This window comes from Vicugna pacos, chromosome 9 (assembly GCF_048564905.1).
Source record: "Vicugna pacos chromosome 9, VicPac4, whole genome shotgun sequence".
In the NCBI taxonomy this organism is placed as follows: domain Eukaryota; kingdom Metazoa; phylum Chordata; class Mammalia; order Artiodactyla; family Camelidae; genus Vicugna; species Vicugna pacos.
The window spans coordinates 64,360,104-64,383,553 of NC_132995.1; the positions used below are offsets into that span (position 1 = coordinate 64,360,104).

General features: G+C 44.5%; 1 protein-coding gene across 6 annotated transcripts in view; it reads left to right on the plus strand.

The window, feature by feature from the left end:
- Positions 1-18,640: 18,640 nt before the first annotated feature.
- The window catches only part of VAV3 (vav guanine nucleotide exchange factor 3), a 387,336-nt gene continuing 382,526 nt past the window's right edge, over positions 18,641-23,450 (plus strand). For 2 of the 6 annotated variants that reach the window (XM_072968098.1, XM_072968101.1), the window contains exons 1-2: positions 18,647-18,730; positions 21,466-21,650. The gene's annotated coding sequence lies outside the window, so the exon portion shown is untranslated. Of the gene's footprint in view, positions 18,731-21,454; positions 21,651-23,450 lie in introns of all 6 variants that reach the window. The other 4 variants (XM_072968100.1, XM_072968099.1, XM_072968102.1 and 1 more) reach the window with 4 other exon arrangements.

Here is a 23,450-nt window from a genome sequence, read left to right on the forward strand (position 1 = left end):
CCATCTTTATCTTTAGAGGTGACTATTTGTGCTCATCTGTTTATTCATTGATTCATGAACACTTACTGAATGCTGGGCACAACCCTTTACTGAGAAAACTATATATTTTTTTATTACTCAGTATAGCAAGACTATACCAAAAAGACTGAACACTTGCTACATAAGGTGATAACTAGATGATTTAACTCTTGAAAAACCTGGGTCCTATTTCCTCCTCAATTGGAGGGAAAGGACTTCAAAAATAGCGCTGTTCATGGCATTTGTGAATATTTGTGCTTCTTGCTGGATAAAAGCAAGTGCTGGTAAAGCAGAAGAAATAAAAATTATACTGGGTGTGGCAAAGTCCTAGAGACTGAGGTCACCTTCTTTTCTACTTTGATTAGATTTTCAAGACAACTTCTGCTTCATGTGAACCTGTCCCGCTAAGGGATCGTGTTATAGGGGAGTGTGTGTGTGTGTGTGTGTGTGTGTGTGTGTGTGTGAGAGAGAGAGAGAGAGAGAGAGATACAGAGAAATAGAGGCAGGGAGAGAAACAGAGAGGACTATGTACATAAGCCGAAATAAAGGCCAAGACTGTCTGAGTGGTTTGTTTTTATTTCTGTTTCTTGTGGGAAAGAGACTCCTTTCCAGCTCTGAGTGCCAGAGCTGACAGCAGGTATTTAGTATTCATTTTTTTTTCTCTCCAAAGTTTAGTCTATGGGGCTGAAAACTGTGGTTGCAACATTAAACAGTCTAAGTGCACTGTCTCTGCGCCAAGTCCTGTGACAGAAGGGCTTTGCTAGTACACGCCAGGGAGGCAAGGGCTCCGGAGGCCCTCTCTTTCTCTTTTCGAATTAGGTCATGACGATTTAAGGGCTCACCACTTGGGGTGACTGCGAGTTTTCCAAGTTGGCATGATGTATGGCTCTGAAAAGATAGTCACCAGCTCCAAGAATGCCTGTGTCGTCTGCCTACGAGGTGTTTACACAGAAAGCAAGCGAGCACGGAAATAATGAATTGGCTTGCCGCTGGAGTTGTGCTCAGTTTCGGATTTTGCGCGCGTGTGTGTGTGGTTTTGCTTGGAGGCCTGTTTTCAGAATTGATATTATATATTTCACAACTGGAAGGTGCCCACGAGCCCCTCTGCGTAGCAGCAGTGTCCTGAGGTGGAGGGTACTAATCTGATCCCAGCCAGAAGCCGGGCCACCCAGGGAGAGTCCGAGAACAGGAAAACTCCTGCTTCTGTGCTTCCTATGTCTCTTCTGTCCTCTTCCTTTTGTTCCTGCAGGGATTCAAAATATGAGCATCACTGTCCAAGCAGAGGAAGTCTGGGTCATATCCTGTGTGCGGGAGCTGGCAGATGCTGGTTCTCATTTTTCCTCTTATCTCAGATGGTGCTACTGCCTCCGTTGTTTATATAACTCACTCACTCAATCATCCTACAAACCCTGGCTGGGTCTGTACGTGCCAGGTACCATCAGAGATGCTGCAGATGGGAGGTGGGTGAGGCATTGTCTCGTCCTTCAAGAAGCTCACAGTTCCGTTAAGGAGACAGGCATGTAGACTATAACAATATAAGGTTTTTTTAAAAAGCCTCCTTGTGGAGACACAGGGAAACATGAACAGACAAGGGAATGACCAGCTTTGTGGAGGAGGACTGAGGAGGGCCGCGCCCACGGTGGAGGGGCCCTGGAGTGTTGAAGCGTGGGCTTCAGTTTGCCAGGCCAGAGACAATCCTTTCTCATTAGTGACTCAGCTGTGAAGTAACCACGCCATATCAGTACGTCATTTATCTTGTTTGTTTTTTTTCCTCTTAGCCAAGCATCCCTGCCCCTGGCTGAGGAATCTCAGGGAGGCAGGAGAGTGGAGCAGACGAGTGGCAGAAAGCACAGGCCTGGGGTCCAAATGCCCGGGAATCCGAGCTCGGCCACTCACAGCTCCCTGACTTTGGGAAATTTGCTTAACCCCATCCAAGCCTCTCTTGCCCCTCCAATAAAACAGCATAATAACGCAGTTCCATAGGATTGGTGTGAGGCTTTGGTGAGATAATGAACGGAAAGGCTTTAGCTCACTGCCAGGCACCGAGAGAGTCCTCAACACGTGCTGTTGTTCTTATTCAGATGCAAACTTGTCACCTCCTCCTCACCTGCTTCTCTAACTGCCAGGTTCTGGCCTAAGGACCCGGCTTTGGAACCGTCCGTCCCTGCCTGGGATGTAGCCACGGGCGGCTGACAGGGTGCGTCTGGAATCGGTGGTTTCTAATTTCAATGCCTCGTTAAATGTGAACTTCAGAATTTTAACAAATTGGATTATTTCACAATAATTCAATTTATACAACGTGGACAAAATCATAAACGGATTTACTAGGCAATCAAAACAAACATATGTAGCTCATTATATTCTTATCTTACCACACAGAGTGCATAACTGTAAGCTGAGCTTTCACCAGTTCCTCTTACTTGGAAGTTGGGAAGTGATTGATGGCCAAGGGTAATAAGTCTGTGTTGCAGCCCAATCTGTGGGCCTCTTGGCCCTCAGTCAACCTCTATTTTATTTGCCATGTTATCCTCATTGATTTCAATCACTCGACAGACCATCATCTCATGAGGGTATTTTTATTCATGTCAGTAGGTTACTATGGCAACAGATAGCCTCTCCATATTGCACAATCCTCACAAACAGCTTCATCCATCCATCCATCCATCCATCTGCCCATTCAACTGCTAGTTAGAGACTGAGTATACAGAAAATACCTATTGCTGGGAAACAGATGGTTCCTTGCCTTAAAGAGCTCACAGTTTGGTGGAAAAACAGAAGAAAAGCTACTAGTGTGGTGAGTGTTCTAATCAGTGAAAGGGGCCAGTGGAGAGAAGAGAGACACTAACATAGAGAAGTCAAGAAAACTTCCCAAGCAGAGCACTGAAGGAAGGAGGAGGAAGACTCAGACAGGCGAGGGGAAAGGAAGGACACTCCAGGCAGAGAGAACAGCATCAGTCGATGCTTGAAGTCAAAGGAATCACGACTCGCATACGAATGATGAGGAAGCTGGTGTAGCTGGCCCGTGGGACACGTGCAGGGGAATGGATGACAAGAAGATAGAGAGGTTGACCAGGATGAGATGGAGCCGTGCTGAGAAATTTTAACTTCATAGAAAAGATGTTAAGACCTTCTGAAAAGATTATAGAAAGGGTCCGTTTTCTGCTTTGGAAAGTTCACTCTGGCTGCAACGCGAAGGATGAAGTGGATGTGGACAAGGCTGGAAAGAGAGGGGAGGAGTTGCAACCATTCAGACAAGAAATGATGAAGGCTCATACTGAGGTGAGGGCAAGGGGGCAAGAGAGGAAGGGAAGAGAAAGAGCTGGCTAAGCGATGCAGGGTGAGCATATGGTACCATTAAATACGAGTGAAGACAAGAAGCAGGTTTGGGGTGGAGAGAGGAAAAGAGAGGAACGCGATCTTTCCTTCTTATGTGCTTTCTCTTTTTGTGGAGCAGTTGTCTCTTGCCCTTTTAGTGTGATACACAGAGCAGGGGATTTGGAGTGAGGTGAGTCTGGATTCAGAAGTTAACTTCGCTTCTACTAGCTCTATAATCCCGGGCAAATTGTTTCATTTCTCTCATCCTTCCTTTCTTCTTCCGGGAAGGAGTAACAGCTGTGGTGTGTGGGGAAGAGGCAGAACAGCAAAGGAGGTGCGGTGTCAGGGAGGTCATTTTTGTCAGGAAGATAGACATCACTTTGGGTGCTACAAGCAGCAAAGAGTTTGCCACTGCAGACTGGATGGTTACGGAACATTTAGAAAGGCCGGAGGAGTCAAGTTCACTCTGAAACTGTTTTTCTGAGTGTTGGGAGACACCACACTTTCCTTCCCAGGCTGCATATTGCTGTCATTACTCTGGCTGCCGCTACTCTTCCTGCTGTTGTTTTGATTTTTGTTTGGCTTGCAGCATCCAACCCCACACTTTTGAATGCGGTCCCTATATTACAGGGGCTGTAAGTCTGGGGAACCAGGTTTCAAGCATCCTTTGCCAGAAGGGTTCTGCCTTCACATTCTGCCAATGAGAGGCATTTGTGTTGAGATGTGGGATGCAGAAGTAAAGCAAGTTATTTTTCCTCCAACAGTGGTAGACACGTGGGAGGTTATAGCTGCCTCCAGCGTTCTCTTGTAAATCACCACCACCATGAAGCAGGTAGACGTGATCATCTCAAGAGCTTTTGCAACTTCTTGCCATTTCCTGGTTTTCTGAAAGACAACAGTAAAGCTGAGAGCAGTGTTCCCTGCTCTCCCTGGTTTCTGATGGATTTGTGAGCATCTAACTTCCTGGATCTATGCCTTCCTCTTTAGAGCATCCAAAGTGATGTCTGTTGTCCTGAACTGACATCAACTGAAAACTTTCTGGCCACTACTTTTCAGTGTCTTTTGCCACCTTTCTCTGACCACTAAAATTCAGAGACCCTCAGGGCTTAATCTGAGAACCTTCTCTAACTAAGCTCCCTAAGTGAACTTAATCCTAAATCTTTCCTTCACAGGCATGCCTCAGTGATATTGTGGGTTCTGTTCCGAACCACCACACTAAAGTAAATGTCACAATAAAGTGAATAATATGAATTTTCTGGGTTCCCCATGCTTATAACCATTATATTTAAACTCTACTGTAGTCAATTAAGTGTGCAATAGCATTTTGTCTTAAAAAAAAAGTTGAAACCCTAATTGAAAAACATGTTATGGCTAAAAAACGCTAACCATTATCTGACAACACAGAGTTTGCCACAAAACTTCAATGTGTAAAAAATGCAGTATCTGTGAAGCTCGGTGAAGTACAACACAGTGAGGTGTGTCTGTGTTCCCTGTGGTCCGACAGCTCCCCAGCTCATATGTCAAGCCCACACTTTCCTTTGAGACACAAACCCAGTTATCCAACTGTACTTTCCGTGTGTCCACCTGACTGGGGTGAAGCTGAATTCATGGTCTTCCCGTCTCCTTCCTCCCCTAACCTCCTCCTCCCCCAGCTTTCTCTTTTGAAGAACATGAGCTCACCCCTTTCCCTGAGGCTTTCACCAGAAGTCTGAGAATCCTTCCTGACTCATCCCCACCCCCGTTCCTCCCCGACGCACAATCAATAACGATCTTCAGAGTCCACCCCTCTCCAGCCTCACCGCCACGGCCCTCTGCAGATCCACCACGCCCTCCTGCCTCATCTTCTTGCTTCTGTGCCCACCTGCTTCAGTTCATGCTCTGCACCAGGACCAGAGCGATCCTTTGACAACATAAGTTGACCGTGGCAGTGCTTTGTTTATCCCCTTTGATGACCTCCCATCATCTTCTGGGAGGAGCTGAACCTCCTTGCCTTGAGCTGCCAGCCCAGGGAGTCCGTGCCTCCTCTGCCCCTCCCGCCAGCCTCCGCCTGATTCTGCCGGGTACACGCGGTTCTCCACCTGGAGCACGTTGGCCCACTCTTCCTCCACCTAATCCCTCATCTTCCTTCGGTCTTACTTAAGTATCTCTTCCTCAACTCACAGAGTTGGATTAGGTCACTCACTAGTCATTCAAATAGCAACAAATACTTCTCCCCCTAGTACTCATCATAAGGCTGGTAATTTGTTAAAAGCCCTTTACTCTTTTTTAGAAGGTAAACTTCATGAGAGCAGAAATATTCTGTCTTGTTCATCATTGTAGCTTCTGTTCCCGGAACAAAGAAGACATTTATTAAATATGCATTCAGTGAATTAAGAGGACTTGTTACACGTTTATTCGTTCTCCCCATCCCTCCCTCATCCTTCTCCCTTCCTTCTCTTCCTTCCTTTCTCCTCCCTTTTTTTCCAAAAGCTAACGCCACTCTGCCACTACCCCTGCTGCTGTTTCTTCCCTGTTCTCTCGCTGCCACCCTCCCTCCCTCCCTCTCCCCTGTCCTGGGGCAGTGATCCCTCTGGCAGCTGTGTGTTAGCACAGGTCCTCTCTGTCTCCCTGTGGTTCTTCTGCCTTTGAACATCTCTGAGGATGCCCCATAGTTGAGGTTGGAAGGGGCAGATCTCCAGCAGAGCGCCAGATAGGGCTCCCAGAAATAAAATAACCTCCGTCTCCTACTGCCCTGCCTTCATCTTAAAGCAGCCATCTCAGCTCCAGGAACTGGCCAGCAATCAGATCTTGACATTCACCCTCATACTAGAGCAAAGAACGTAGGCAGAGATATGACGTAATTCATTTGTACCCTGCCTCCTTCCAAAATTATATAAAGGGACATTCTAAGGCTAATAAGGAATTATTGAGATCCTTCAAAAAGAGAAGGAAGCAAATATACTGAACCTGAGGGCTAAAATAATTAGTTGTCTCTGAGCTCACTGGCAGCCCAGGCAAAGGGGGAAATCAAACGTTAACTCCCGCTCTCAGAAAAGAGCAAACACAGCCGTGCGCCAGAGGAGCGTTTTAAGAAGCACCACCTTGAGCTTTTGTTTTTCACTGTATGCCGATCATTCCATGTGTTCAATTCAATTCAGCTTCACAAACACCCTTCAGCAGCTACCATGGGTCAGGCACCAGACTTGGTACTAAGGGGTCCAAGACAAACAGGACATCATTCCTGCTTTTACGAGTGTAATCTGAATGATCTAAAATCCAGCTAGCCCATGGCTTTGTCTGGTTTTGCAATCACTTTGTGAATATTACTGTATATTCGCTCCAAAAGCTCACAGAATTGAAGATACACGTGGTCTGAATTATCTAGTCCCTTTCTCCACTTCTCATGGATCCCCAAATTCCTCCATACTAGAACTAGGGTGATCATTTGAAAATAAAATGTGACCATGTCTTGACTTTGCTTAAATCCCTTTGATGCCTCCCATTGTTTTGATTCCAGCTTTGACTTTGTCAATGGACTGACTTTGGATGGAGGGGAAAACTTAGGGTTATCACCTGACTTCCTGGAAGAGACTTACTTTCCAAAAAGGAACAGCTTCCTGCGTGTAGGGAAATAAGAAGGGGTTGACCTCAGAAAGGGGAGATGGGTGTACCCTGAAAACTTGACTTCTCTTGCTCTACAGTTTTGCTATGTGCTGGCCCTGATTTTTCACTTCATGTGGGATCCAGGTTTCTGGTATTCTATATGTAACTTGTGCTGGCACGCAGTTGCCTCTTCTCTTCCCGCAGAGTCCTTGTCTTTGCTGTCTTACGACTCAGAGCTTTCATTGCTGTTCTTCCTCTGAGCTCCTACAGCTCAAATCTTGGTGAATCTTCCACTGGCAAATGATAAAAGCGCCTTCTACATTTTCTAACATGGGCAGAGGAGTTGCAACCCCATGTACTTCTTTTCTGATTGCTCCTCAGGAAACTAATAACTAGGGACCCAGGGAAAGAATTCCAAGAGGGAGAGTCAGTTCTCTTCTGGGATCCTGCTTCTGCAGAGTGAAAATTTTGTCTCCACTCCCTCTGCTCTTCGCTTGTGACTTCTCAGTTACTTTCCCACGTTTGTGAGCAGCCAGACATTACAACGAGGCTCCAAGAGAGTGGACGCAATGGCTTCACACACCAAAGTAAAGTACTAGATCGTGCAAGCAGGATATGCCAAGGAGGCTTGAGATCTGGGCTTGCAAGCCTCAGGTGACTGTCCAGCTCTGAGAAAAGAGCAGGAGATTAGAAAGAGAATTTTTTTGGAGAGAATTACTAGTATTTTTGGAGAGAATTGTTAACCCATGGAATGACGGTGAGAGAGATTCCCTTCTCTTTAAGCCTCGTGAGAAGAGCTTTAAGGAAACCACTCAGAGAGTTTGACCTCTGTCCCCTGAGTCTCTGGGGGCACTGAGGCTGGTGTTGGCCTTACAGGTGCAAGGCAGCAGGACCCCCATAGAGAGTCAGTGCGGAGTAAAACTGGAGACTCAGAGGGAACTTGTAAGCTACCGCTGGAGGAGGAACAGCTTTCCATAAAGGAACTGCCAGAGAGAAATCCCAGGAAAGAAAAGGAGGAGGGGATGTCTCTGAAGAACTACTAGCATGTCCTGGAAAGAGGCAAGTTTGAACATCTGTCAATATCAATTTAACATCCGCTATGATCAGAGGAAACCAGCGTCAGCCCCGCCCTGCTTGTCTCCACAGCTCCTCGCTCTGTTCTTGCCACCTCTTTAATCCTGCACGAGCCGGGTGTCTGAGTGAGCGTGAAGGGAAGACGGAGAAGTGAGGAAGCCACTCCTGTGTGCCCGGTACCACTGCAGGCTTCCCACCTTCAGAAAGTCTAAATCAGGAAGGAGAGAAACGTGAAAGTTGAATAAAATTTGGAGTTTTATTGCGCAGAATAGGACATATTAATGACTCAAACTCCTGGCAATTAAAAGCAAACAAAAGATTTTATTATTTAATAGTAACTGAAAAATTTGTGCCTAGTTTTTCAAAAAGGGGTGGGAAAAATCCAGCTCCACAGAATGGGTTTCAGTGGGCTGTGTCGGGAGGACGGTCGTGGCTGATCACCGCTGGTTCGCTGTCCTCTGCACCGCTGCTCACGTCACCATTCGTGGCTACCGCAGCATCTCTGTTGTGACGGTTTGACTGTGGATCAGCATGTATTCACTCTCTTTCCTGCACTTTGGACATTGGGTTTGGCACCACGTGACTTGCTTGGGCCAATGCAATGTTAGAAGACCTGGTGGATGTGCCAGCAAGATTTGGTTTGGCTATTGCCATGGTGACCTGCAGGAGACGAACGCTCCCCCAAGTCCCCGGACCCCAGAACAAACACGTTTGTGTCAGACCTGAACCAGTCCCAGCACACTAGCCGGCTGGGCCCCGGCCCCCGGCTTAGCGGGCCGAGCGGCAGGCCTGCGACCGCGAGGCTGCGCGCTGGTGCCAGTCGCTGAGGTCTGACGTGTTTGTTAGCAGGGCTGTTGGGGAGGCAGCTTTCTGATTCACATGTAGATGAATGTGGCCCCTGAGCCACTGACCTCCTTGCCTCTCACGATCTTGTCTTCCACCTCAGCTCAGCCACCCATCGCCGTGGTCACATTGTAGACTATGTTGCCATCAGTAACTGTACCACCTTGAAATACTGACTTCAAGAGTCTCACTCTGACCACCTCCAGCTCACTTGCTCTGTTAACCCTGCTCATTCCCCAATCCCTTATATGATCGTCAATCCACTGGCCCCACAGTTTTTCACTTTCTAGCATCTCTGTCATTTCCTCACTTCTTAAGTTTCCTAGCTCAGTATGACGGTTACTTCCTTGCAAGATAGCAGTGGCGAGTCCTTGCATAGGGCTTACCGTGTGCTAGGTGCAATGCTAAGCACTTCACATATAAGCATAGCTTGGGTTCCCCTAAAGCTGAGCTGAGCCAAAGACTCACACATAGGTAGTTTATTTGGAAAATGATCCCAGGGAGTAGGAGTGAGGGACAAAGGCCAATGAAATGCAGACAGAGGGAAAGTCAATACAAGGATGCCTAACTGAGTAGGTGACCACTGTGGGTAACCGGCACTCTGCAGGAAGCCTTATGAAATGCTTCCCAAACTGTTTGCCCAGGGAAAGGCATGGCATTTATCCGTGATTCCTATTCCTCGCAGATCAAGGGTGGTCCTCCCCGAACGTCTAGATTGTACACACACACCAGTTCAGAGTGGATTCCCAAGGTTGTCCTTCACTGGGGCATCAGAGAAGCTCTGGGGAAGGAAGCAATAGGTATAGAAGGTGCTGTCAAGGTGCCCCTAGATGAAGCTGGTCGAGGCTGAAGGGGATTGGTTGCTGGAGAGGTAGCTGGAGCAAGGAAAGGGCCCAAAAGGAGTTGGAGTGGTGCTCAAAGGTGGTGGAGACATATGCAGACTTATTCATTTCCTCACAACAACCCCATTTTTAGGTGAGAAAGTTGAGGCAGAGAGGTTTTAAATAACTTGTCTGACATCATAGAACCAGTAAAAAGCAGGGCTAAATCCAAACCCAGGCAGCCAGGTGTCAGAGTCTGTGCTCTCAACCACGATGCCACGTGCCTCTCAGCTCGTACACTCCATCGACTTCTTTGCCCTTTTTACTTGTCAGTAGAACCACATCATATGCTTTAACAGAGTCAGACAAAGCCATATGAGGCATCCAAAATGCACTAAATATTGATACTAATTGTACCAGCAAAAGAAGATGAAAGACTGCAGGATTCTATTAGAAGAAAGTAGATTTATGTAGCTTAAGGGTCCCTTCAAGTTTAAGGGACTTTAGAGTTAAAAGAAAAATAAATGTACATATCTCAAGATCCAAACTAAAGGATCAACAAGGTGGAGCTGTAGACCTCTGGGGAGACATAAAACAAGGTCATGTGATCTATGAGACTGCTCTTCCAAAGACCCCATCTCCAAACCCAGGATTAGGATTTCAACACAGATTTGGGGGAAATATAAACGTTCAGTCCGTACCAGAGAACAACAGTGGATGACCAAAATCTAACTCATGGGCTGATCTCATATTTTCAGGCTAAAATCTTCTCAGGGTGCGCTCTTTACACTGCTGGTCACATCTCAGCTTCCCAAGGATTGTCTGACCCACTCCCTCCTTCTCCTCACCTGTCTTTCTGAAAGTAAAGCTCCGAGTGGCCAGGGACCTTGTCTCTCGTTCAGGACCTAGAGGATTGCAGGTGCGTGATTTCTTGGGTAAGTTAGTGAGAGAAAGAGGGAAGTGAATTCTAGGGGTTGGAAGGGGCAGCTTGGAGCACCAGCACCGTGGCAACTCTGACGATAGTGAGGATGTAAAAAAAAAAATTATGATTAACTTGATTTTTCTCAGCAATTGATTTTTAGAATAATGAAATAAATAGTACGAAAACAACTTGAATTATCAAAAGTTTATTTATTAAAAAAAAACTTCCCAGAATACTTTTTAGACAGCTTTGTTGATATGCATTTCACATACCATAAAATTCATCCATTTCAAGTGCATATTCACAACCGTCACCACAATCTAATTTTCAGCGATCATCGCAAAACAAATTTATCGTTACCCAAGAGGAAGGTAGGGGCAGGGATCAATTAGGAGTTTGGGATTTGCAGGCACAAACCACTATATATAAAGCAGGTGAACAACAAGGTCCTACTGTACAGCACAGGGAACTATGTTCAATATTTTGTAATAACCTACAAACAAACAAGAATATATATAGATAGATATACAGCTGAATCACTATGCTGTACACCAGAAGTGAATACATTGTAGATCAACTAAACTTCAATTAAAAAAATCAATCTAATTGTAGAACACTTTCATCACCTCTCTAAAAGAAGCCCATACTTATTAGCGATCAGTCTCCATTCACCCCCTCCCCACCCCAGGCCATGGAAACCACTAATTATTCTTCATTTCTATGGATTTGCTTATTCTGGACGTGTCCTGTAAATCACACAACATGTGGTTCTTCGTGACTGGCTTCCTTCTCTCAGCATGATGTTTTCATAGGTCCAGAGTGTGTTTTTAGGTGTGTCACGTCCTTACTTATTTTGTCTACTCCCCTCCCTTCCCTCAGTCTCATACTGAGTGATCTCTGTCTCTGTTTAAGTTCCTGTAGCATATGAAATACTTATGTTTCACTTAATACTCATTCTCTATGTAATTTTACTAACTTCCTTCATCACTCCCCACTACATTGTAATGCTGGGTACCGTACTGTTTCTATGGCTGCCTTAACACAGGGCTTTATCTGCAGGAGGTCTCGTGGACTAGCGCGCAATGATCACAGGCCTTCGTAATGATTTCCCTGCAGCATCACAAGATTCAGAAGCCTCCAAAGAGATTCAAAGCTCTTGGAAGCTAGGTGTGGATTGCACTCCAAGTTTGAAATGTTTTAGGTGCTGAAATGCCAGACGGAAAAAGCCAAGTGAAATATTTGTGCTGTGAGAAAAAAATGATAGGCGCTCCCAGGATGACACTTGGGTTTGTCTCCGTAGCAGGATGCTCATCCCTCTGCAGCGATGACTCACTGGCCGCAATTGACAGCGAGAACAATTGTGGGTAGGAGAGAGAGGGCTGGCCACCCAGCCGGAGACTGAACAGCTGGGTTTACATTATCTTCAGGGAATGTGCGAGCAAATCTGTTGGTCTGATGAGTCCTTATCATCGGCTTCTGCCAACCTTTCCTTCTCTGTTCTCTATTCTGGTGCTAGGATAGTGAAGCTGGCAGCTAAACTGGTTGTTAATTGTCGGCCATCACCTTGGTCTCAGTGTGGAGGGCCATTTTCTACTGGCAATGACTGCACTACTCTCAGCAGAGACCTGGGTGGACACTCCTGCAAGAATGATTTTTTGGCTCAAGGCACTACTCATTTGGCGTGTTGTCTCTCCACTTTGAGGGCTTCATTCATCAAGGATGTAGTGTTTCAACCTGATAAAGCAGAGATCCAGGATATGGCAGAATTTTCTCGTCCCTCACATGTCACTTTCTGTTTGAATTTTCCTGTCAGGCTTCTCAGGCCTCTCTTCTGGTGATGGATACCTAAAGCTGACCACATTCTCACCAGTGAATTACAGATATTTAAATATAAGCGTAGGATCTTTTCTATATAAACTCTATACTGTGTAGTACATACACACAGACAATATTTGTAGCTATTATCTCTGAAGAAGTTGTTGCAGATGACCTTTCTCCCCTTGGTGTGAGGAGATAAAGTGAGGACCTGAATAAAACTGGTTTGCAAACCAAATACCATATTTGAAGGACTGACCTGAGAGCCCTTCTACCTGCAAACCTTTCTCCACCTGGCCCAGCACAGGGACTGATATTTTTCCATCACTCTTTAAGTTTAAAAGAGAATCTTTATTAAAATGAAAGTAATCTTTGTATGAGTAGCACCCTAATTAAATTTTTAAGTGTTCTAGGAAAAAAAAAGCCAAGTTTGTTAAAGACTTGATGGACAAGTTTTTCAACACCATGAACTAAGGGAAGCTGAGCTGCTGGATGTTTGGATCGCCTTCTTGGGTGGACCAGGCGAGGGGTGAGATGAAGATGAAACAGGAAAGGAAAGATCTGGAAGCTCATGGCTATGAAGGACTCATCACAGTGGAAGTCATCATGGACAGCTATCATTTCTGCCTGCCAGTGTCTATTCTAGTTTGAGCACTCTGATTTCGCTGCAGGGGAACCACTGCCTCTAATTGGATTTGTGTCTGGTGCCTGCCCTTTCCTGTCCAAGGCCGGGCCAATCAAATGTACCCTTCCTAGATTTTAACCCCAGAAGAGATGAAAAGAAACAGCTGGATCCTGTCATCCTGAGAGCAAATCCCTCCAGAGACTCCACACCAAGGACCTGTCACCAGAGCTGCTCTGGTTCCTGTCTGTTCTGACGTGTAAGTCTCCGAATCTTCTTCAGTTATATGAATTTACCCACATCCTTTCAGGGTTTTGTTTGTGTTGTTTTATTTTGCCTAAGTGGGCCTGCGCTGGCTTCTGCCAGTTGCAGCCAAGTACTCTCACTGACACTGGAATGCACGTGTCTGAGGGCTTGGATGGGCAGAGGCAGGGACTGGCTCCCCGAGTGCGACGCCCTGAGAGGGGGGTAAAGGGCACTGGGAGGAGAGCGAGGCGCCTCACCCTGCAGAATTGTGCCCTGTCATGCTTCTCGGTGACAACCTCGTTTGCCCTTTAAAAGATTCCTCCTTGTCAGTCAAGACATCTTTTTTTTCTACCTGGCCTAGAGGTCCCACTGTGAAAGTTCTTGGAGAGACAGCAACACAGGGGGGTTTGCTAAATTAATTTATTCCACAAATATTTACCCAGCCCCTACTGATTACCCGGACCTTGGCTAAGTACCAAGGATTCAAAGGTGAACAAAACAGAGAGCCCTTGTATTTAAGAAATATAAGTTCTAGACCTGCATAGTCCAGTGTGGCAACCACTAGCCACATGCGGCTATTTACACTCAATTAATTAAATTTAAGTAAATGAAAATTTATTAACTCAGCCCTACTAACCACATTGCAAGTGTTCCAATAGCCACATGTGGCTGGTGGCTGCCATTTTGGACAGAGCAGATACAGAGCATTTCCATCACTGCGGAAACTCCCTTGGACAGTGTTGGTCGAGTAAAAGGCAGGTGCAGTAGAGGGTAGCGTGCTGTAAAAGGTACAAGCCAGGGCATTAGGGGGTCACAGAGGGTCTGACCCAGACTTCAGGAGTCAGGCAGGCTTCCAGAAGGAAGTGACGTCTGAGACCTGGGGGCTAAATTGAAGTGTTCAGTCTGGGGGAAGGGGAAGCGTCCAGACAGAAGAAACTGCATGTGGAGGGGCTGGGAGCTGACCAAGCTGAAGTGCCCTCACATAACCGGATGGGGAAGAAGCATCGTTTGTGGCTTCATGCTTGATTTTTCAGCTTAGCCCACTCGCATTTTCCTATGCCAAGGGCAGGGTCCTGAAGGGATGGGCATGGGGACCCATCCATTTTGATGGTAGAGGGACTGTGTCCTCAAATTTTGGAGCACTGATGCCACATGAAAGGAATTTGCTAGATGAGAAGCTGTTGGATTTGGGCAGAGTTACAAATAAGGGATCTGATTCAGAGCTCTGAGGGCTGACTCCTGTGACCCCAGGTAAACCACCTCTCATGCTTCAGTCTTATTACACCTAAAATCAACTCATTTTTCTGATTAGCACCCAAGTTAGGGAAGCCAAGAAATTTATTTTACAAATGGTGGCTTTCTTCTAGTGGAGTGTACGTTTGTTGAACCTAAGCATGCTCCCATTTGGACACAACTGGTCAAGTCTGAGCTAATTTAACTGCTCTGCACTCTGTTAATGTGTAACACTAGTTCAGTGGAAATGAGGGGCTCAAAAATGTTTAGCTTTGATTAAATCACACTGTCATTAGGAAAGACTGCATGAGAGGGAGACCCCTAAACCCAAAGATAAGCGGCTTTTTTCGGGAAAGAAAAAGTCGCCACTTGCTGGGCACCCAAGGGCCCGAGGGGCTTCATTCGAGTCTTTCAACTTCCTCTCAATCTCTCCAGAAGAGGAGGGACAAAGCGGGTGGCCCACTTCCTCCGCTCCACGTTCATCTCGCAGCTGCGAGAGGACCAGAGGCACCTGATTCAGACCCCCTGCTCCGCCTGTTCTGAGGGGAGCGACTGCGGCTGGGGTGGGCACATCTCTGTGTGTAAGCGACAACGGAACGAGGGATAGAGGTCAGCCTGGATTTGCAGGTAATTTCCAGGGGTGATTAGAGCCTGAACCTGACAGAGTTCCAGTGGCAGAAAATGGTTCCCTAAATTCAGGGGCTTTTCAGCATTCCAGGTACCTTAAGTGAGTTAAAATCAAAAATTTCTCCTTAGAAGAGAAAAAGGGAAATGAAAGATAAATTATGTTTCATAAAGCAGATATCTGGTTCATAGAATTTTAGAGCTGGAAGGGGTGTTAGAGAGAAGCTGATTTAAATCTCTCTCTCTCTCTTTTTTGCTACCCAGGGCTTAAGACGTAATAAGATTAAATGCCCAACATACATTGTAAAGGGTAGAACTAAGAAACCTGGATATATTAATTTTCTAATGCAGGGCTCTCTCCATTGACCTCTTCTAATTCTTTTGCTTTACTATTTCTTTAAATTGTTTCTTTGACTCATGCATATCAATGTGTTACTTAAATGATAATATTAGAAAATCACTATGGATTGTTTTATTTCTAGATATAACCCAGGGAGAATTGAGAGCTGTTCTCAGTTATCTACTCTCAAGAAGGCAGACTGATTCATCCAGTGTCAGAACTGCAGAAAGAAACCTGGAAAGAAAGAAACATGGACTGAAAATCTCAGTCCGTGTTGAATAAAACCCACCCCCAGTGAACTTGCGTATTTAAAGAGACCACACTGTTTTGTGGAATGAAATAGTGGGAGATTTGGGGGGAAAAAAAGGCCTAGTCTAAATACTCTACCAGTTTTCTGATTTAAGCAAGTTATTTAACTTCTCTGTATCTCAGTTTCCACATTTATAAGATATAAATAATATCATTGTTCTTCTCCAGAGATGGGTCTTTGTGGTCCAAGAGTCCTAGAATGAGAATCCCCTATAAGTGCGAGCTGAGCTGACTTCTGAAATCCCAGTCTTTGCACCTGTAAATATGCAGTGTTTGCTGAGTGATTAACCAACTGATGGGTGCTGAAATGCCCAATGCAGAGACTGGGTGGAAGGGTAGGACAGGTGGAGGTGTGGCTGTTGAAAAAAGAGGAAGCCAGGGAAGGGGCATCTAGCTTCCCTCCTTTGGGGTAGGGCCTTCATGTGAGAGTGTCTCTCTTTCTTGTTCCTCGTTTGAAAGGATAAAAGTAATGGAGGGAAAAAGAGTAATGAAATGAAGTCAAGCAAATATGGTTAATGCTAAAATGATGATAAACATTCTGCTAAATGATAAAATGGTCTTCTCAAGGAGCAGTCAGATCTGTTTATTGTAATGAAGATGACAGAAACCTGCCTACTATGATCTCCTCAAGCAAGGTGGCTGTGTTGGAGTTCTGGAGGATTATTTCCAGGGGCAGCACTGCAAGTGGAGAATCAGCTCGGGGGGAGGGCTCAGTTTGGGAATTTGAAGGCAGAGAGTCGTGGGCTCCTGCTAGAGTGGGTCTGTGGCGGAAAGGCAAGCCCCATCAGGGAAGCTCATATTCCGCTGATTTCTCTCCATCTCCCTTCCCTTCTACTCACATTCCTTCTCCCCTCCAGCTCCCACCCCCAGACCCCACAGCTTACTTAGCCACGTCACAGCCCTGAATAAATCGTATCTTCCTCCACCTGGCATTCCCCCGCATTGCTGCCTCAAAATCCCTGCAGGTATTTGGTGACGGATGAACATTTAGAAGCCAGAGAAACTGCTGCTTTATCAAGGTTGTATCTCTTCCTCTAATTTGCTGTTGTTGACTGGAGTGAAAAGGATGAAATTGATAAGCCTCAGTCATAAGCTGGGACAGTTGACCTGGAAGGGATGTTACCCTGATGGTTGGCCTCCAAGGACAGTGCAAGCTGAGTGGGACAGACAAATTATGGCCAGCCAGAAAGCCAAGATCAAAGGCCTTGGAAACATGGTGGCACAATTTGCGGTGTGTGTGACTGACAGGGCATAATGTGAGGACTGGGTTGATAACTAGTGAACAGCACTAACTATAGTTTTTGTCTGTCCAACGAGCTTTCCTACTTCCTTCTTCTGCTTTCTTTGGTGAACTCCTCCACTCCCCATAGTCTGAGCTAACCTGTTAAGCAGAATGTATCTCTTCTCCACCCCATATCTCCTACTCATAACCCACAGAGGTGGGCAGATGACTCTTCTTGGGCAAATTTGTTGATTCAGGAACAGCCATACACCTAAATCAGGCTGGTGTTCTTGGAATATCTTTGTGGGAGCTGGCAGGGAGAACCTGGGGGAACATAAAGAATTAAGAACAGCAGAGACAAGTGGAGAAAAGCAGGGGGGTGGGGAGAGAGAGAGAATGAGAATGAGAATTGGCATCATTAGCGCTGGATCCAGGCATGCTTGATCTACCCCTTGACTTCCCAGTTAAGCTAATATTTTTTCTTTTTTTCTCTCACTTGCAACCAAATGAGTCTTGAAGAATTGCCAAGGTGGGCCAGAGGAAAAAATGGAGCGAGATTGGATGGTTTAGGAACTCAGATATCAAATGCTGGGCATGTTTAGGGTTTCTTAGTATTATGAACCAGAGCCAACTCATCAAAGGAGCTCTGCTTTCTCAGACAGACACAGTTTATAAGACCCAATACTATACTGAGGGAAAAAAACTCACATTAAATTTTCAAAGCTCACTCACCGATTATCCTAACAGCTAAGTCTATCTACAACAGCTATCCATGCTGTATGCACATTATGATAACCACAAGATACTGCTTCCACCTAAGACATCGAAAATGATCCAGCAAAAACATCGAGTACTGGCCTCTGTGGGTGAAATGGGCACTCACGCACTGCTGCTAGAAAGGTAAATGGACTTAGCCTTTCTAAAGGGACATTTTGTACTATGTGTTAAAAACCTGGAAATGTACCAATTTTTGATCCATCAATTCTGATACTTCAGGTCCAATATGGGCTTTCACTTTCCCAGGAGGAACACCAAGGAAATAAAATTCTCAGTTAAAAGAACTATTTGTGTAACATTAAGAAGAACACCCAAGTTCATGTCCTTTGTTACCACAGTTCTGTTTCCCACTTTGGAAGGCTCTGGCAAGCACGACCCTTTGTAATGCTAGCAATGATAATTTTTGTATTTTTGACTTGCACTTTGAGTAGTAAACGCACTTTGGAAAAGGTATACACTGCGATCAATTGAATGAACACCACCCACCACACCCCCTCAGATTATAAGTTTTGTGAGGGCTAGGATCTGTGTCTCTCTTGTTTACTGTTTTGTTTCTACTAACTAAAATCGTAGCTGGCTTACTACATACTTGTTGAGTGAATGAAAGAATGAGTTTTCCTAGAAAGTGACTTGGAAAGATAGAAAAACCACCATGTGCTTCCTTTTCCCTGTGACTATTATGACCGTAAAGTACTATAAAGACCAGTGGTGCTTTATACATCTTAACTCAGAATTATGTGTTGTGAATTAGTCACGTAACAAGTAGAAGGTTAGAATTTTTGAACCTGAAGACAGTGCTTCTGGGATGTTTATCGTTACCTATATGTTCCCATGGAGAAAATGGAACTCTTCCTCTGTAGACATTCCTAGAAACCTTGTGGACATTACACTGGGTCAGAAGATATGACACAGTTGTTGCCCCTGATCACAACTAGGGTACATGATTCAGGCTCCTGTACAGGTGCTGGTAAGTCAACAGAGGGTGGGCAGCTGCCTGGTCACGAATGCTCATTCTAGGGGAGCTGCTGGTGTTTTATAGAAGACTAAGAATTCAATTTTAGGTGTTATGGACACCTAAGCCTTTTCATTAAAGAAATATTCCCTCCATGGCAGGCTTTTAGGTGGTCTAACTCCAGTTCTTGGCAGAACTCCCTATTCAATGTTGAATGCCTATATTTATTTGATTTCAGTTTCAATTCTGCTTGGGCACAGAAAGAGACTGTGTGGCTATTTAAGGCTCCTTCCACTCTCGTTCTATATATACAGTGAGCTTTCAGTAAATCTGAGGCAGTCATTTAACTTTGAAGCTTTATGTTATTACTGCTTTCTCCACTGCCCAGATAGGTCTTAATATTAGGTGTAACTATATGCCTATATTTCTGACTCATTTGTCAATCACTTACTTCTAAAAGCAGGTTTCTGAGAGGAGGGGGTGGGAGTGGGGGTGGGCGTAGCATCCCCTGGGTAATCCAACCCTAAGAAGTCTGATGTCTTGGCTCAGCACTATGTGTGCATCTGGAAATCCAAGGCAAGGCATTTCCTGGTGCTTTACCAAGGATACTTTCTGGGCATAAGAAACTTGAAAAGTTATTCCGTAAGGGAGAGAAAAGAATGCTATAAATGGTCCTATAAAAGGGAAATTAACTGTCTGATGTGGTTGCAGAAGAGCAACTGTATGCAATTGCTCCAAGGATTAAACTCCCAAAGCGTAATACCACCAACCTCTTCAAACCTCCCGGATAAACAAGCTGCCCACCTCCTCCTCCACCTCCTGAATGTGTAGTGTGTCAAAGATGCGTTGTAAAAGACTATGGTAGTAGAGAGAACTTGAACGTGGTGGGAAAAAACCAATTCTGTCTCTATACTGCGGGGCGAAAGAAAGTGCTAGGCAGCAATTCTTCACTGATGGAAATTTCCCTTTCCATCTTTCTTTCAAAAGATTGTACAAAACATAGGTTAATGATTCCTTTTTAGCAGACTGCAAAGTAAACTGTTGGAAGCTTGTTTGGGGTAATTCAGCAGGAGAAATGAACTGATTTTCCCCATCTGATAGGCAGTTGGACCTGAGGGATCTGTAGCTGTCATGGCGCTAGGCATTCAAAGATAGCAGCACAATGGCATTAAAAAATTATTCTATTGATTAAAAAAATAAGCCAGTCTGTAGCCCCTTTATTGGTACACTCTGCATTCACCAGTTTCCAAAGTGCATCCTTGAGCCTGGAACCTCACGAAACCAGTTCTGTGAGTCAAGTTCAGACAGTTTGTTTATTTTAAGGGGCTCCTGGCTTGATTCATTCTGATCCTGAGCTGTGCTGACTTACTTGGCTACACCAGAAGGCTTGTTGAACTGTTTTGGTATCAATAATTCTCTCTTTTCTCACTAGAAACTTCAAGCCTTTATTTAAAGCTTGCTTTCTATATCTGTCAGAAGCCACCTGCAAATTTAGACCTCTTTTTTTCTTCTCTCTCTCTTATCCAGTATCGGTTCTCTCATTCTTCAAACAGCTGCAGATTCAGACTTAGCCCCACACAGACCCTAATTCTTGCCCTTACAGGAAATAGTATATTAGGAGCTGCTAGTCCACATGCCCTTTGCTCTGGCGTCAGGCAGTTCTTGAGCAGTGGTCTTATATCTATCTTTAATATTTCACTTCCTGGATTCAAACTCCTCACCTGTTCCGAACACGGATAACTGTCCCCTTGGCCTTTTCCTTGGCCACCTGGAATCCCAAGCTGTCTGGATTGTTCCTTGATCTGTGTGTAGCTAGAGACTGTAAATGTGTTTACCATCTTTCTTTGCATTTATTTCTACGTATTTTATATTCTATTTTAAAAACAGCAGAGGTTTTTTTAATTTTTATCGAAAATTATCTATTATATTTAAATCGATTTCATTGATATTTATCTAAAAGCATTTAGGTAATTTCTTTCTAGTCTTTTCCTAAACATATAGTATGAACATTCTACAGTATGAACATAAATTTAATAGTGTGGAGATTTTTGGTGTTAGTAAATATCTCCTAGAACATGATTTTAAGTAGCTGCATCATATGGATGTGACAACCGGTTTCCAGTGGTTGATATTTAGGTGATGTCCAATTTTTCATTATCATAAATAATGTTGTAGGTATTATGCTTATACATAGAGTTTTGCCTGAATTTCAAGTTATTTGTTGATGATAAGCTTGGGTTTGGAATTATTAGGTCAAAATGTATGAACATTTTTAAGATTCCTCATGCAATACTGCCAAGTGGCTTTTGGATAAATTATACACTCTTTCATTAGCTGTATATGCAATTTCTGTTTCATTGTAGTTCTATCAAAATTAGTATTATTTTGATAATTTGATAAAGTAAAACAAAGTCTTATTGCTGTTTAAAGTTTTACTTCCTCATGAGATTTATTTCTTCATTTATTTGATACACACTTAAAATTTCTCTTTTATTGTCTTATAGTCTTTGCTCATCTTCTATAATGGTTTTATGCTATATATTTTCAATTTGGGTGAAATATTAAATATAAGAATATTTTACCCTTTATTACTATTTTGCCATGTATTTTTTCAGGTTGTTGTTTCTATCATTTATTTTACAATAATCTTTGATTTGTTAACAGTTTGGATTTTTTAAATTGAAGTACAGTTGATTTACAGTATTATGTTAGTTTCAGATGTACAGCATAGCGATTCAGTATTTTTACAGATTTCACTGCATTAAAAGTTATTATAGAAGAGCAATCCAAGATGGTGGAACAGAAGGACCCTATACTCCCCTCCCCTCTTGAACACCAAGATCACAACAAACTGCAGAACAACCATTGATGAAAAAGACTGAGCTCTACCAGAAAAGATCTTCTAACTAAAGACAAAGACAGAATCAGAAGACAGGTAGGAGGGGTGGACTTGTAATGTAATCAAATCCCATACCCCCTGGGTGGGTGACCCGCAAACGGGAGAATAATTATATTACAGAGATTCTCCCACATGAGTGAGAATTCTGAGCCCCTGGTCAGCCCTCTCACCCCACAGCCTGGGGGTCTGGCACATGAAAGAGGAGCCTCCAGAGCATTTAGCTTTAAAGACCAGCAGGGCTTGATTGCAGGAGCCCCACAGGACTGGGGGAAATAGACTTCGCTCTCTAAGGGTGCATACAGTGTCTCATGTGCAATGGGACCCAGGACAAAAGCAGTAATTTGATGGAGTCTGCACCAGACCTACCTGCTAGTCTTCAAGGATCTCCTGGGGAGGCAAGGGACAGTTATGGCCCACCCTGGGGTCATGGACATGGGTGATGGGACACATGAGGGGGCATTCATCTGCATGAGTTCTCCTGGAGGCTGGCATCTTGGCATCAAGTCCTGGCCCCAGCAACAGTCTGTAGGCTCAAGTACTGGGGCGCCTCAGGCCAAGCAACAAAGTGAGCGCAGACACAGCCCCAAGTGGGTGGGGACACGGGCTGGCTAAAGACCTCCTGGGCCTACAGTCACCTCTAGACACACCCTAGACGTGACCCTCCCCACTAGAGGGCCCAGACCCAGCTCCACCCATCAGTGGGCAGGCACTACTGCCCCTCTTACAGGAAGCTTGCACATGTCTCTAGACCAGCCTCACTCACCAGAGGGCAGACACCAGAAACAAGACAACTATAGTCCTACAGCCTGCAGAATGAACCTGCAAACGCAGACCAGACTGTACCCTGGGACCATCTTGCCCCAGCCTTTGGGTGATGAGATGAGAGTGAACTGCTGGGATGCCCAGGACATCTCCTGCAGAGGGCCATTTCTCCGAGGTTGAGAAACATAAATAACCTACCACATATATAAAAATACAAATAGCAATTTAGACAAAATGAGGCAACACAGGAATATTTTCAGATGAAGAAACAAGATAAAACCTCAGAAGAACTAAGGGATGTGGAGATAGGCAAACTACCAGAGAAAGAGTTTGGAGTAATGATTGTAAAGAAGATCAAAGAACTCAAGAGGCTCATGGATGCACAGAGTGAGAAATTAGAAGTTTTTAACAGATAATTAGAAAATGTCAAGACCCACCAAACAGAGTTGGAGAATACAATACATGAAATGAAAAATACAGTAGAAGAAATCAGTAGTAGACTAAATGAGGCATAAAAATGGACCCAGGAGCTGGAAGACAGAGTAGTGGAAATCACTGCTGCCAAACAGAAAAAAGAATGAAAAGAAATGAGGACAGTTTAAGAGACCTCTGGGACAACATCAAGCATGCTAATATTTGCATTATAGTGGTCCCAGGAGAAGAGAGAGAGAAAGAGCATGAGAAAACATTTGAAGAAATAATAGTTGAAAACTTCTCTAACCTGTGAAAGGAAAGTCATCCAAGTTCAAGAAGTGCAGAGTTCCACACAGGATTAACCCAAAGAGGAATACACCTAGACATATTATCAAAATGATAAAAATTAAAGAGAGAATATTAAAAGCAACGAGCAAAAAGCAACAAATATTGTACAAAGGAACTCCCATAAGGCTATCAGCTGATTTTTCAGCAGGAAAGCTGCAGGTCAGAAGGAAGTGGCACCATATACTTAAAGTGATAAAAGAGAAAAATCTACAACCAAGAATATTCTGTCCAGCAAGGTTCTTGTCCAGATTTGATGGAGTAATCAAAAGCTATACAGACAAGCAAAAGCTAAAAGAATTCAGCACCAACAAA